This window comes from Dromiciops gliroides, chromosome 1 (assembly GCF_019393635.1).
Source record: "Dromiciops gliroides isolate mDroGli1 chromosome 1, mDroGli1.pri, whole genome shotgun sequence".
In the NCBI taxonomy this organism is placed as follows: domain Eukaryota; kingdom Metazoa; phylum Chordata; class Mammalia; order Microbiotheria; family Microbiotheriidae; genus Dromiciops; species Dromiciops gliroides.
This window is the reverse complement of record NC_057861.1, coordinates 295,621,671-295,637,275: the sequence shown is the minus strand read 5'-3', so window position 1 is coordinate 295,637,275 and position 15,605 is coordinate 295,621,671. Positions and strand designations below refer to the sequence as shown.

General features: G+C 37.9%; 1 protein-coding gene across 2 annotated transcripts in view; it reads left to right on the top strand.

Moving 5' to 3' along the window:
* Positions 1-15,605, top strand: part of PAG1 (phosphoprotein membrane anchor with glycosphingolipid microdomains 1) — a 172,372-nt gene that overhangs the window by 19,260 nt on the left and 137,507 nt on the right. The window contains exons 1-2 of one of the 2 annotated variants that reach the window (XM_043975897.1): positions 2,831-2,877; positions 7,606-7,665. The gene's annotated coding sequence lies outside the window, so the exon portion shown is untranslated. Of the gene's footprint in view, positions 1-2,830; positions 2,878-7,605; positions 7,666-15,605 lie in introns of those variants that run through there. The other variant, XM_043975896.1, reaches the window with a different exon arrangement.

Sequence of the window (15,605 nt, the reverse complement as noted above, 5' to 3'; positions counted from 1 at the left end):
TTGAACTCAGGTACTCCTGACTCCAGGGCCGGTGCTCTATCCACTGCGCCACCTAGCTGCCCCACTTCAGGTATCTTTGCCAAGAAAACCCCAAATGGAGTTAGGAAGAGTAAATGACAACTGAAACAACCGAATGGTGATATTGATGAGGCACTGTGCTGTAGTTGATAGAGATCTGGCTTCCAAGTCCGAATGACATTGGTTCAGATATTGCCTCTGACTCATTCTTGCTATGTGACCCTGGGCTGCTAGGTGGTGCAGTGGATAGAGCACTAGTCCTGAAGTTGGGAGGGCCTGAATTAAAATCTCACCTCAGACACTAGCTATGTGACCTTGGGCAAGTCATTTAACCCCAACTGCCTTAAACGTCCTGGGATATCTCCTATCATTCTGATATATATCTTGTCACTGGACCCAGATGGCTCTGGAGGAGAGAGTGAGGCTTGACCTTGCACAGTCGTCCCTCACTTAAATCCAGTTCACTGCAAGTCATGCCATCACCCCAATTTCACGGTCCTCTTCAAGAATGAAGAGAAAACAACAGCTATGTGACCCTGAGTAAGTCACTTAACCTCTCATCTGCCCATGGCAACTATCTTAAGACTGTCAGCAACAGAATTAGTGCCGATGTGCAGATCGATAGGAGTTTTCTATACCAAGAAATCAAAGGGCCTTTCCTACGGTTATGTTTGCAGTAACAAAAAAGTACACTTGATTTATTTAAAATGAAGCCCATTCCTGGGGCAAAGCCTAAATTCATTAATCTCAATTCCCCGTTTTCACCATATAGTGTCATAGAGAGCTGCCCTTGTTTTCTTAGTTGTAGTAACTTGACAGTGGTTCAAAAGCAAAGACAATAAGCAGAAGTATAATCGTGCACTCCATGGGGTTATTTATCTTGGAAATAATTTGGTGGGCAGCTAAACTTTAAATGTGTGATACCACCATGGATTTTTTTGTTTATTTTTGTATCTAAATGCTATAATAGTTAAGCTAAACTTTAAATATCTGACACCACTATGAACTTTTAAAAAATTTTGCATCTGTATGCCATAATAGAAATTTATCTGCTTGCTGAATTTTGGGCACTGAGTTATATCAAAGACTTAACTTGGCACTGCACTGGGTAAAAGGGGTAGAAGAATTAAAAGAATTCTACCTACTTTGTATTCCATCCATGCGGTTGTTTCAGGGAAGGTTAGAATGTATTTTTAGAAAGCCATGTTGAATACCCTTTGTGAAATATCTAGAGTTGTATTCAGTGCCTTTTTTTTTTTTTACCACATGGGGTCAAAGAAGATTCCTGTTGTTCTTTGGGTCCTCAATGTGTACCCAGCTTATTTACTGTGTTACCAAGCCACCCGATCTCTTTCAGACACCAGTAGATAATATGGCTGCTATAAGTGAAACAGGTTTTGCACATGATTCCCCTAAATCATTTTGCTTCAGGGAATGCTTGATTTTTAAAACTATTTTTTCTTTGCTTTTGCCAGAACAGAAGTAACCTAAATTACTTTGGCTACTTGGTTTTCCAAATCTGCTCACTCCTTGCAAAGTAAATGAATGAATAAATGAATGAGTGAATGAGTGAATGAATGAAGTTTGGTGTGATTGATCCTGTGGTTTGTATAGAAATTAGGGTACCATCAGAGTTACCATACCTCTGAAATTTTGGGCAAGAAGGTTTGAGGACATAGGTTTCAGCATGCTGACTATGAAATAAGCACATAGGGAATGAGGAAGCCTGAACTCCTACCTAGAAAATGGAATTGTAACTTCTAAACCCCTAGCTCCCTGCTACCCCACCCCCAGCTTGGTGATAGAGTAGGCTGCAGTTATGAAAATGCTTGGGGTTTTTAGATAAACTGGGTTTAGAACTAGGGAAAGGGAAGGAAGTATAAAAAGCAGAAATAACTGAGGAATAGTCTTTTTGCCTCAAATTATTTCATCACATACCCCACTATAACACTAAAAATAAGTCTTACACACTGCCTAAAATCCCACTAATTAAAGGCTCATTTCCTTTAACCAAGTATTCTCTTTTTAAAAAGACAAATTCTAGGAATGTAAACTGTGAGTCATTCCTACCATAGTGTGAATTAGTTTAGATTGCTTTTCTCCTAATACATAACAGATTAGCTGAGTAGCATGGGAGAAAATTTTTGATTTGGGGCTGGCAGTGACTTAAGATGGGGTATATGACAGCATAAGGACATTAAGTTCATGAAATCTTGCTTCTGACAGTTGTCATCTTGAGCAATGCATTTAACTTCTGTCTCATTTTCTTCATCTAAAATATGAGATGTTTGGGATATATACTCTTTAAGGTCCTTTCAGTTCCAAATCTTATTCTACATGATAGTAGTAAATGCTAAGGGAATTGGAAGGGTCCTAAAGGTAAATTTGGGTTATTTTGAAATTCTATTGCAGGAAAGGCAGAACAGGAAAGTAAATGTTTATGGCCACAGCTTCCTCCCCACCTCTACTCCCACTCCTGCCATTGTTACTTCTCCATAGTCCCTTTCATAGCTCCAAGGTTCCTTCCATAGCCAACATCCTTGGCCTCATCTCTTCAAATCTCTACCCATCTCACCCCCTCCATCACTACCACCTCCATCCTAGAGGTTTAATTGCAATTCAGTGAAATGTCACAGTGATTGAGTGTTCCTTTCAAATGTAGGTGAATATTACTTTAGTCCTTTTTGACCCATTGTTTTCATCTTTTGTCATTCCCTATGACTGTTTCTTTCTTTCTTTTTTTTTTTTTTTAAAGATAACGTATAGGTGGAAGGAGGGATGGATGCCTTGGAAGGAAGTCTTTCAGCCACCTGTTTCTCATTGCTACTAGAAATAAAAATCATCAGAAATCTTTAAAAGGTGCTTGCTTCTAGGATAGAGGGGAGAGAAGCTGTCAAAATACATTCTGTTCCTTAATAGGCAAGGGGGTGGGGGAAGAAACCTGAATCAGAAGTAACAGGTGGTGATAGCACAAGGGAAAACTGGCAGGTTAACCCTTGAGTTACTCAAAGGAAAAGAAAAGAGGAGTACCAGGAAGATGATACTGACATTTTTTCTAGGAGGATTATACTGGCAGGGGGACACAATGCCCTTCCTCCCAATTGGGTTGATATACAGTAGAGTATGGGTTCTTAACCTTTTTTGTGTTTTGGACTCCTTTGGCAATCTGTCAAAGCCTATGGACCTCTTCTCAGAATAATGTTTTAAAATACATAAAATAAAATTTTAAAGGAATTTTAAAGGATTTTAAAGGAAATAAATTTCATTGATATATATGTATATTTCTTATTTGAGTTCATACATTCCCTGAAATCTGTCTGGGGAGGGGGGTGTCTTTGGACCCCAAAATAAATACCATTCACATAATACTACAGAACCTACCCTATGTATAATAGTTTCTATGACAAAAGGTATCGAAAGTTCCAGTTTGGGATGCCAAAAGTTACATCTCTATCCACTGCAGCCCATCAATAGGATGAGGGACTACTCTGCTTATACTACCTCTTCATTAATGGGAATGGGGATACTTCTAGTTCCAGCAATTCACATTTCTGAAGAGAAGCAGGTACTTGGGTTCCCATTTAGAGTCAGCAACAAGCATGCTAGGTGTTGATCCAAAGAGAAAAAAATGCAGCAGCCTCTGCCCTCAAGGAGTTTATATTCTAAGTTCCGAAAAATCAACTCAGAAACAGCTTCTAGAACACATCTTAAACTGGTTTTCAAGACTGCCTGTGTGGGTATTTGTAAGTCAGCCACTGTCTGTGCTAGGAAGCTTCTTGCTTCAATACCACTTTTCCTTTTGTGTTTTTTTTTTTAACATTACTTTCTCTTAGATCTCTTTTTAAGAAAACTTCTTTTCTGTTTTTGCTTGTAAAGTGTTGACATTTAGAAATAGCAATGAAAACTGTTGATTTATAGTAGTATACTAAGAAAATCCATACTAGTTATTATGTATTTTGGGCCCATTTAGCACTTTCTGTGTGGGTTAGGGGAGGGGGTGGAAGTATGTCCGCATGTCTTTTGTACAGTACAAGAATCAGCAGAATCACTACCCAGGAATTGTTGTTTGGGGATTATCTTTCCAAAACAATGGATAAGAATTGTTATTGGAAAATTAAACCATTCTAGACACTGTAACTTTTTTATTTTTTTAAATTAATTTTAAAAAAAATTTTTAGCGGGGCAATGAGGGTCAAGTGACTTGCCCAGGGTCATGCAGCTGGGGTCAATGTCAAGTGTCTAAGGTCGAATTTGAACTCAGGTCGTCCTGAATCCAGAGCTGGCGCTTTATCCACTGTGCCATTTAGCTGCCCCCATTGTAACTTTTTTTAAAGTAGGAAACAAATTCAAAAGAAATCTAGTGTGTCTAAAGACAGAGGGATAAAATAACAAATGAGTGTGTTAAATGTGTAAATAGACATCTAACCTAGGAATGTAATTAGGAATGGGCTTTCAAATCCATTGTAGCCCTTTGGGGACTTAAAGGATATTTCACAAAGGAATCAGATCAGCCAGTCCGATAGATAGGTAGATAGATAGACAGATAGAGATAGAGATAGATAGATAGATATAGATATATAGACATGTTTTAGCTATATAATGATATATAATGACTTATGTAGCTATCTAATGATGTTTTAGCTCTTATAAGGGAAAGTTTAAAACTTGATAAGACAGCCAGGGTGAGATTATAAGGATGAGGCATCAATGTGTACACATCTATATTATATTGTTAATAGCTCTGTGTAGCAGGGTACCTCACACTTCCATATCAGAACAAGAGAAACCAGCAATTAGGCAAAGATACTGGATTTTAGAGGGAAGAACAGGAATATGAGCAGGGGTATGCTGGTAAATGGTTAACAACCAGAACCTCCCTCCCCCATAAATAAAAGTGAATGATATACCTTTAAGTTTAATCTATATTAGTAGCATTTTCTAATGCTTTGTTGAATCTAAACAATAAATTAAGCCCTGATTGGTAGTGTTTGCTACAAGTTTCTGAGGTATAAAAATGCTTATAATGAAAATTTAACAATCTGCTAGTTGGCTTCAGCACATCCCTTGGTTAGGGGTCTTGCTCAGGAAAGACTGATTGGTTCTGATATCACAGGAAGGGATATTCCAGGGATTAACCCTCCCAAAAGCATGAAATGTTCCATCAGTTTTCAGAAAAGGTCAAAGAAAAAAGCACATCTAAGTCTGAGGCAGCCTGCCACAATGGAGACTTGGCATAAGAAGCCAGAGAAGTTTTTTGAACTAGCATAGCCATATTTAATAACTGTAGCTCATATTTCCATTACCCTTACTTTCCCCAAGATAATCGGGTGCTCAGACACTCAAGGATTTGTGATCTCATCATTTGGAGGGCTCCTTCCATCCAACAAGACAGATTGTAATCCATCCATGCCCCCCTGGCCTGAGTTACTTTTGTCCATGTGTTCCCAAAATTTTGCCATAGAGGAATACAACCAGCATATTAAAATCCTTCCATGATTTCTTTCAGTGTCACACAGATATCAGTGTATGGGGTGCTCAGGGACTATTAGCACCCTTTACAGGGCTGCTTATCCAACTTTGATAACTACTTGTGACCCATCTCTCACCTGTTATTCCAAGAAGCTGTATCATACACATCAGTCACACTCTGGTAAAACTGTCTTTCTTCAGCAGATGTTCAGGGTAACTGACAGGCCTCACACCAATTGGTGAGTAAGGGAGATGTCTACCCCAAGCATCTGAAGACTTTACCAGAAAAAAATGGGCAGATGAAAGCAATTTGTTCCAATGGCCATGTGAGAAATGAATATTTCTCTTTAGGACCAGAGTTTTTCTTCCCCTTTTCCATTTCCTCATCTAGAAAGGAACCAGTATGGGAAATTTCTCTTAGAAATTTATCCCACCCAAGATCTAATCAGACAGTAAAAGAAATTCTAAGTTTAGGTTAATGGGTATATATTCCTGCTCGTGTTTGCTCAAACAGGTCCTAGAAAAATGTTGATTCTCCCTATTATCAAACAGATGATATGGAAATTGATGTCTCTTTGACCAAGATTTGAGGGATCTAAGTCATGTACCCCAAGATAGTGTACCTTCCATTTGATTAGTCATCCCTCAGGAATACCTCCTCTTTGAAGGGCATATAAATATGACCCCACTGCCATTAGGGGTCTTCGGTCTGAGAGCTGATCAAGTGACCATCCTTTTATTAATAATCTTCCAGTCTTATTAATAAAATGATTAAATTACCCAGAAATCATGTGTCTCAAAACTTTTTAAATGTCACAGCTATGAAAGTTGCTGAAGCAGGCACTGCGGAACACTTAGAGCTTGGTCAGATATTAAAGTTGTTGAGGTCACCCACTGTACCCCAAGTCATCACCAGTCACCTTGACTTGTCACTGGACTTCAGTGACTCTAGAATAGCGAGTGATGCTGATGACTTTGTCCAGCTCTTCCTTGCTTAAATCCAGTTCATGCTCGAGTCAGGACATGACCCTATGATGCCATTAGCCCTCTTCAGCAATGAAGGATGAACAACAACAGTCCTTAAAATTAAGGATGAATATCAGTGGATCACTGTGGCTATTTGTTGTCTATCCCTCAATGAATAGCCCATCTTATCTTCTGGTCATATAATTCCTTAATGATTCAATTACTGTTATTCTTCAGAATTCCTCATTGGTCATTTTATAGTTGGCTCACGTTTACAATGCACCTCTCCATTGCTGTCTGTTTGATACACATCTTTAATTCTTTGGAGGCAATGATGTTCCACAGGTCGCTTCAATATAGCAATACTGGTAAAATGTTAGTGTTGGAAAGATGAGTTTTTGCTTTCACAAGAAGAATGGGGTCAGTAAAATGTGCTCTGCAGTTTCTGAAAAGTAATCCCACAGGCCAGCTAGGTTGCACAGTGGATAGAACACTGGCCCTAGAGTCAGGAGCATCTGAGGTCAAATTAGGCCTCAGACACTTACTAGCTGTGTGACCCTGGGCAAGTCACTTAACTCCTATTGCCTCCCCAGAATTCCACCCCAAAAGCAATCCCGCCCTTGGTTCACTTTCTTTTCTACTCTCAACCTACCTAGTTCCTGGACCTACATATGGACAAGTTCTATAGGGAGCCTATTCAAAAGCATGTTGAAACCTGGGCAGTAAGCATTCTTCATTCACTTGGTCTTTGCTAGATAGTCAGGTAGTACAAATATCATTTTCTCTGGTTCATAGAGGGAGAAGTGTCAGAGCCAGGAATCAAACCCAGAACTGCTGACTCTCAACTCTATCACTCTGCATTGCCCAGTATTACTTGTAAAATATTAATTATTGTTACATTTGATTTTTGAAACTTTACTTTTTATTTCTTCAAATATCTCAATACTATTATATATACACATAGTTCTTTGGATATGATAAGAAAATGTTTTTGTCCTTTCGAGATCCTACTTAAATTCCAAAAGTAACTACTTTTTTTTCAGTGTTGTTGTTAATTGTGCCAGAGCTTGAATTACATTTTCTCGTGTAGTATTTATCAGTTCCACACTTTAAGGATTGTCACAATTTCTTTTTCTTCTGTTTTCTCTCCAGATGATGCCTTCCTTCTATTACAGATGAATACAATGTGAGCTTTGGCTAAGAGACTTCCAGGTAATTATGCAGCATTTTCTTTAAAGCTGACTGGCTTTTAACCTAATCTTATATGCTGACATCAATAATTAATGCTGAAACACTGACTTGGGCTAGGTTGGGTTTTTTTATGATTACAGGTTGTTCCAAAAGTCTTTGTGCAGTGCAGTTTTAAACTTGAATAAAGCTTTAATAGATTAAAATTACACTAAGACTATAGGGAAGGTACTGCTCCTTACTTAACAGTGATTTCTCAGCTAAATCATAAACCTGTCAACAAAAATGGCATTCCTTGAGACATTCACATTACACTTTGTGGTAGGGGAAGAAAGTTTATTTGAAGATGATCAGCTTCTATAAACCAGTAATTGGGTAAATGCTTCTTCTAAAAGTAAGGATCTTTTGCATTTGCTTTGAGGTTCAGCTTTTCCAAGCCTATAATCTATAATCCAAGCTTTTATTCCAGTTTGGAACCAGTAAATTTTCTAAATGCTCCATGATTTTTTTTTTTTATGGTGGCCCTGGTGTCACTGGTTGAGATAATGGACAGTGGCGATGATCACAGAGGTGCTGCAGTGGATAGAGTGTTGGGCCCAGAATCAAGAAGACCTGAGTTCACATCTGACCTCAGATACTTAATAGCTGTGTGCCATTGGGCAAGTCATTTAATTTCTTTTTGCCTCAGTTTTTTTCAACTGTAAAATGGAGGTAATAAAAGCACAAATCTCCCAGGGTTGATGTGAGGATCAAATGAGATATATTTGTTAACAGTGATTAGCACAATGCCTGGCACATAGTAAACACTATATCGATGGTAGCTGTTGTTGGTGGTATCATCACCATCACCATCATTTATTAAGCCCTTACCATGTATTGGGATCAGTGTTAAGCACTGGGGACGTAGCAAAAAGCAAAAACATAGTCCATGTCCTCTTCAATTTCGCTTCTTGGGAAAACTGGGAGTTACCAAAATTGATATAAGTACAGTTACCCGTTCCACATTGCAGTTTTCCCGGTCATGGGTCAGCATAAGAAATTAAATGGGAATTTGGGGGGAGTATTTGGGGAAGGCTAGCACATGACACAAAAAAGTTTAGCAACTCAGGAATGCATAACAATATGTATAATATTGTATAATAATCCATTGTATAATTGTATAATAAGACATCAACACCTCATAAAAGGAAAAGAAGAAAATTCAGATTTATTCAATGGTATGAAGGAAGGATCAAAAAGTCTTATGTGGATTTTCTAGACCATGTGGGTGGGGTGGAGTGTGGAGCTCTGTGCCCCTAATTCCTGAGATGTGGACGGTATAACTGTACTCTTTCCTTAGAGCTCATAGAAGACATTTCTGTAAGAGTCAGCTTTCTTTTTCTTCAACTGTGAAATGCAGATTTTCTGTTAGCTAGGGAGGAGCTTGACTTGGTGACAAATAACCCCCTATCCCCCAACCCATTCCACAGGGGGCAAAGATGATCTTTATTCTCCAGAATCCTTTGGAAAATGAAAGGTATGTAGGATCCATTCTACTGTTAGGACCTGTACTGTCCTAGCAAACATTTGTCAACTAATGTCCTTACTTTTGTCAATATCTTCTCAGTAAGCCTTTCAGTTTGTTGCTCAAAACTACTATTTCAGCTAGAAAACAAAAATGTCCACTTAAAATTGGCCTGTCTCCAGCTGGTGTCTTTGCCTCTCACTTTGAAAGCACTGAGAAATGGATTAGTATTCCAGGGAGTTTCTCTATCAAGTACTCCACGGGCTTAACTTGAGCTTGTGAGATCAGATAAGACTTTCTCAAACACTATGAACCTTGACTCTGGTTAATATGCACAAGATAAAGCACTGTGGGGGTGCTTGGGGGATGGGAACAGGTTGGCAGCTTCTTTGAAGGGTGGCAGACAAGCCCCAGGAAGGGTGTGTGTGTGTGTGTGTGTGTGTGTGTGTGTGTGTGTGTGTGTGTGTGTGTGTGTGTGTGTGTGTGTGTGTGTGTGTGTGTGTGTGTGTGTGTGTGTGTGTGTGTATGCGCGCACGCGCGCAATACAGCTGTGTCGTTTTACAGAGAGTTTTTATGGAGAGTTCCTCTTCCTTTCCCTCGCAGCCCCTCTGTAGTTTCCTTTTTCTCTTGAGAGCAGCCTAATAACATACAAAACAAACTCTAGCCAACATTGTGACTCTGAAGCTTGTGCAGCTTGGTTAAATTGTGGGAATGTTTTTATTCAGGCAAATGCACTTTGCCTTCTAAATGAAGTTATGAAACCACTGTTTTGAGAAGGATCTTGAAGGTCACAATGTAATGTAATATGTGGTTTGGGGAAAGTGACAATTCCCTCAAGTAAGTTTAAGGAGAATAAGATTTTAGACAGGGAAGAGTGAACAGTGAAACAGCAACTGCTTATTCTATCTAATAGATTAACTGAAGAAAGAAATTAATTCAGTTCTTCTAATGTGGCTTATATTTGTTTTTAATGCCTGTGTTTAATGAATGAGTCTTCATCGTGGGTTAGATACACAAGTTGGGAATGGAGTATATATTCATCATATTGTTAGCAAATCAGTTCAAAAATACAGGTGTCCATATATTGGTTATACAATGATCACATTTGATTAGCCTGATTTAATTCTGGTGTGTACCAAAGTTGATTTGGACGGACACATATGTGGTTTTCTTCCCTTCAGTAGTCTGAAAAATCAGTGTTGATGTAGTAGGGGACAGGGGGAGGGTTTTCTTGAATGGGGACAGGAGAGATCTAATAAAATGAGTTGAAAACATTGAACAAGGAAGAAGCTAAGATGGGGTTGATTCCTTCAACATGATAGATGTTCATATTCCAGCATCATAACAAAGACTTCTATAAGGATCTCTTCCAGTATTGAGTGGGAGATTGAACTTGACCTCCAAGGTCCCTTTTAACTTTCTGTAATAGTATGTATTGACACATAATTGATGTTTCTCTGAAGAGTTTTAGGACCTGTACCTACTAATGTGAAGTGTTCTTTATATCTTTGGAGAAACTTCATTATAATCGTGGATATACCAAGCACATAGCATCAAACTATATTATATTATTTGGCCTGACTTAAAAAAAATTTTTTTGTTACATTTTGAGTTCCAATTGTCTCCCTCCCTTACTCCCTCCCTCCTAATCCACCCTAGAAAAGGCCAGCATTTGGCACAGATATATAAGCGAAACCATACAGTACATACTTCCATATATTAGTTCTTTCTCTGGAGGTGGATAGCATATTCCTTTGTAGTTTCTTGGTAGTTGATCTGAATGTTTGTATTACTCAGAATAGCTTAGTCATTCAGTTACTCTTTGAACAATATTGCCATTACTGTATACAATATTGTCTTGGTTCTGCACATTTCATTCTTTATTATTTCTTGCAAGTCTTTCCTTGTTTTTCTAAAATCAACCTGCTCATCATATCTTATAGCACAATAGTATTCCATCACAATCATATGCCACAACTTAATCAGCCATTTTCCAGTTGATGGGCTCACCCCAATTTCCAGTTCTTTGCTACCACAAAGAGAGCTGCTATAAATATTTTAGCACATATAGGTTATTTTCCTTTTTCTCTGTTCACTTTGAAAAATAGACCTAATATGGGATTGCTGGGTCAAAGGGTATACACAGTTTTATAAGCGTTTGGGCATAATTCCAGATTGCTCTCTAAAATGGTTGGATCAGTTCACAGTTCCACCAATGGTGTGGATTAGTGTCCCAATTTTTCCACATTCCCTCCAACAATTGTCATTTCATCCTCTATCATTTTAGCCAATCTGATATGTGTGAGATGTTATCTCAAAGATCTCAAAGATATTTAATTTGCCTTTCTCTAATCAATAATTATTTAGAGCACTTTTTCATATATAGCTTTATATATATATATTTTTTTTTTCATATATAGCTTTGATTACTTCTTCCCCAAACTCCCTTTTCATATCCTTTGACCATTATATATTTAGGGGATAACTTATTCTTATAAATTTGACAAAGTTCTCTCTATATTTGAGATATGAGGCCTTTATCCAAGAAACTGTCTATAAACATTTTCCTCCAATTTTCTGTTTTCCTTCTAATCTTGGCGACATTGGTTTTTTTTGGTTTTTTGGTTTGAATAGAATTTTATTTTCCAAAATATATGTAAAAACAAAATTTTAACATCAATTTTTTAAAAACTTTGTGTTCCAACTTCTCTTCTCCCCACCTCCATTCACACCCCACACCCACAAGAACTCAAGCAACTCAAAATAAGTTATATATGAGTAGTCATAACTACTCATTTACATTGGTTTTATTTGTACAAAAACATTTAATTTAATGTAATCAAAATTATTCAATATATATCTTACAGTGCTCTCCCTTTATGTCTAGGTTATATATCCATTGTGACTTTATATTATTGTTTAATTGTTGTTGTTGTCATTGTTTTTTCTTCATTCCCAAGGAGGACAATGACATCAGGGTGATGTCATGACTTACACTGAATTGGATTTAAGTGAGAGAGGGCTGTGCAAAGGTCAGAAACCTTTACTCTCTCCTCTAGAGACATCTGGGCATCTGGGTCCAGTGGCAAGCTATATATCAGGACAACTGGAGATGGCCACATGTGTTTAATGCAGTTAGGGTTAAGTGACTTGCCCAGGGTCACACAAGTGTCTGAGGTGAGATTTGAATTCAGATCCTCCCAACTTCAGGGCCAGTCCTCCGTCCACTGGGCCACAAGATGAGCAGAACATAACGTTAAAAAATTAATTTAGATTATTAAAACTCTTTTTAGCAGATAGAGTGATTTCACCACATACTGACACATATGCTTTACTGGAAGCTCCTCTGTGGTATTACACCCACTCTCTTGATTTTTGTTCCCAATTCTGGGCCTTTGCCTACTCAGAACAGGATTAACCTCTACTCTTCTCATGTTTCATTTAATTCCACAAATATTTAAAAAACATTTAACTTCAGAGCACTTTGAACTGGGAAACAAAAGTGTAAAGGAGGCATGGTTCCTACCTTCATAGAATTTAGTCTAATAGAGCTGTGTATATATACATGTACACATATACAATACAAAATAATACACCATAAGGAAGCAGAACGGAATAATCATTTATTAAGCACTTACTATGTACCAGGCACTGTGCTGAGTGCTTTACAAACATTGAGCATAACAGAGATGCAGAAAAAGTACTATATGCATCTTAGAAAAGAAAGATCTGAAATAGGGGTCAGAGAAGGCTTCATGGAGGAGGTGGAATTTGATCTGACCAAAGTATGGCCAGTATTTCAACAGTTGAGCCAGTGGGGCAGCATCCCAGGCAAAGGAGTAGAGAAGTATGGGGAATGCACAGGGCATGGCAGCAAGCAGACCGATTTGGCTCAAACATTGAGAAAATGGAGACATCGTGTGAGATTACACTGGAAAGATAAGATTGTGCCCAATTATGGAAGCCCTCGAATGCCGGGTTAAGGAATTTGGACTTTCTTCAAATATGATTCTGTAACTAAGTGTTCTCTAATAGTCCTTCCATCTTTAGCACTCCCTCAGTAAGTACTCTTGCTTTTTTTTTTTTTTTTTTAGTGAGGCAATTGGGGTTAAGCGACTTGCCCAGGGTCACACAGCTAGTAAGTGTTAAGTGTCTGAGGCCGGATTTGAACTCAGGTACTCCTGATTCCAGGGCCGGTGCTCTATCCACTGCGCCACCTAGCTGCCCCAGTACTCTTGCTTTTGATTCGTGAAAATAGGGAGTCAGTGTCATAGATTTAGAGATGGAAAATAGATTTAAAAGCCCAACCTGCCTATTTTGCAGATGAGGAAACTGGCCCATAGCAGTTAAATTACTTGCTTGAGATCTCACAGGTTTTAAGTGGAAGGAATGGAAAACCCAATTCTTTTGCTTTCTAAATCTAATCCTCTTTCTGCTACAAAATGTAGAATAATGTTGTTTTTCAGTTGTGTCAAACTCTTTGTGACCCCATTTAGGGTTTTCTTTGCAAAAATATTGAAGTGGTTTGCCATTTCTTTCTCCAGCTCATTTTACAGATAAGGAAACGGAAAAAAACCAGGTGACTTGCCTGGGGTCACATAGCTAGTAAGTGTCTACAGTTGGATTTGAACTCAGGAAGGTGAGTCTTCCTGACTAAAACCTAAAGGCCCAGCACTCTGTATACTATGGTGTCATTTAGCTGTTCTGAATGACAGAAGAATGACATGATCTCATCTGTCAAAAAAGGGGGAAAAGGGAAGAACATGGAGACAGGAAGAGTAGTTAGGAGGACACCAGTGGGGTTTTTATTGTTTTATGCTCTTATTATGTAGTGCCTTATCAAAAAATAGAAGACTATAAGACCTCAAGGGTTTTTATGTTTGGACTATAATATGTTAATTATATTTCCAAACCCTTAATGACTTTGGGTCATATGCATCTATCACAGCTAAATCCAGGAACTTCATTCTACATAAACTTGGTTCCCAGAAATAAAAGACAAGTTAACTCAACTCTTTCCAGTTATTCTCAACACTAGATTTACTCCAAGAATATTGGCTCCACAACAAACCCAGTACATGTGCACGTTACATGCGCCCATTTAAAAGATTTACAAACCTCAAATATTCAAGACCTAAGTGACCCACACCTATTAAACTCCATCATCTAATTGCTTTTCCGGATTTGAAAGGAAGGAGTACATCTGGCATGAATTTTCACATTCTTTTTACAGAGAGAATCTTGTAAAATAGGGCACTGTCCTTTAATTAAATCTGCCCTTTGAGTTGTTAAGAAATTCCTTTTTCCCCTGCAGGAGTAACTCGTTCCTCTTGGGATCTTAGTGTACTATTTCAGGCACATTCTTGGTCGCCCTTTGAGGTCACAGTTCTACCGAATCCAGCTGCTTATCCTCCCTTATCCTGCCTGCCTTTAAACAGCCTGCCTTTTGTTTGTCACTTTAGGCAGAAGGACCAACTCTATGTAGATATAGAAAAGCCTACCTTCTGTTATTTTGTGTTCCCTTCTCCATTAGCATTGTTTTTGTATATGGGGAAGAAATGTTATATATTTCTAGCAATCAGAGATAAACTTTAACTCAGATAGCCCTGTGATTTTGGGGATTGCTTTTATTTTTGTATTAACTTTCTTAAAATTCAGTTCAATGCAACAAGCATTTATTAAACACCTGCTGTGTGCGTAACATTGAGCTTATGTGCAAGGTATGTTGCAAGAAACATAACAGTATATGATAATTTTTCTGAGTTTCTGTGACATGTTTATTATTTAACCCAGAGCCATATCTTTTAAACTATAAACCCAGAAAGTTTAATTTCAGTTACTTGAAAGTAATTCAGAATATGAAATATGGAAGTATCTAGTTTTTTCCTACTTAAGTAAGGCTATTTCCTTGAGTCCTACCCACAGAAAGGCATAGTGACTAGATTTGGATTAAGGAAGGTCCTGGTTCAAATCCTGTCTCTAATACCTATTAGTTATATTACAGTGGGCAAGCTGTGGCACCTCAACTTCAGTTTTTCCATCTATAACATGGGCATAATAGTACTGACAACTCCTACTCCATGAGATTATTGAGGCTAAAATAAGAATGTATGTTTAAAAAATTGCAAATTTTAAAGCATTATGTAAATGTAAGTTATTAAAATATTAATATTCCGTGACAATTATATATATGTGTATACATATACACACAAACATATGGATTGCAGGAAAAGTTCAGGCATGCCCCAAAGTCTATAACACTCTACTTCCCCTTGTTATTCACTGCTACTATTTTAAACTATGCTTTGTACCAGTAAAGGTTGTATTTGGTTTTCATTACCTTGTCTTATTTGAAAATAATTCTAACTATACTACACAATTAAGGACAGTCCATGATTTTTGTTTGACAGCTTAAACTTCTATGGTATCATCTATATTTACATTATAGTTTTTGCTAAGT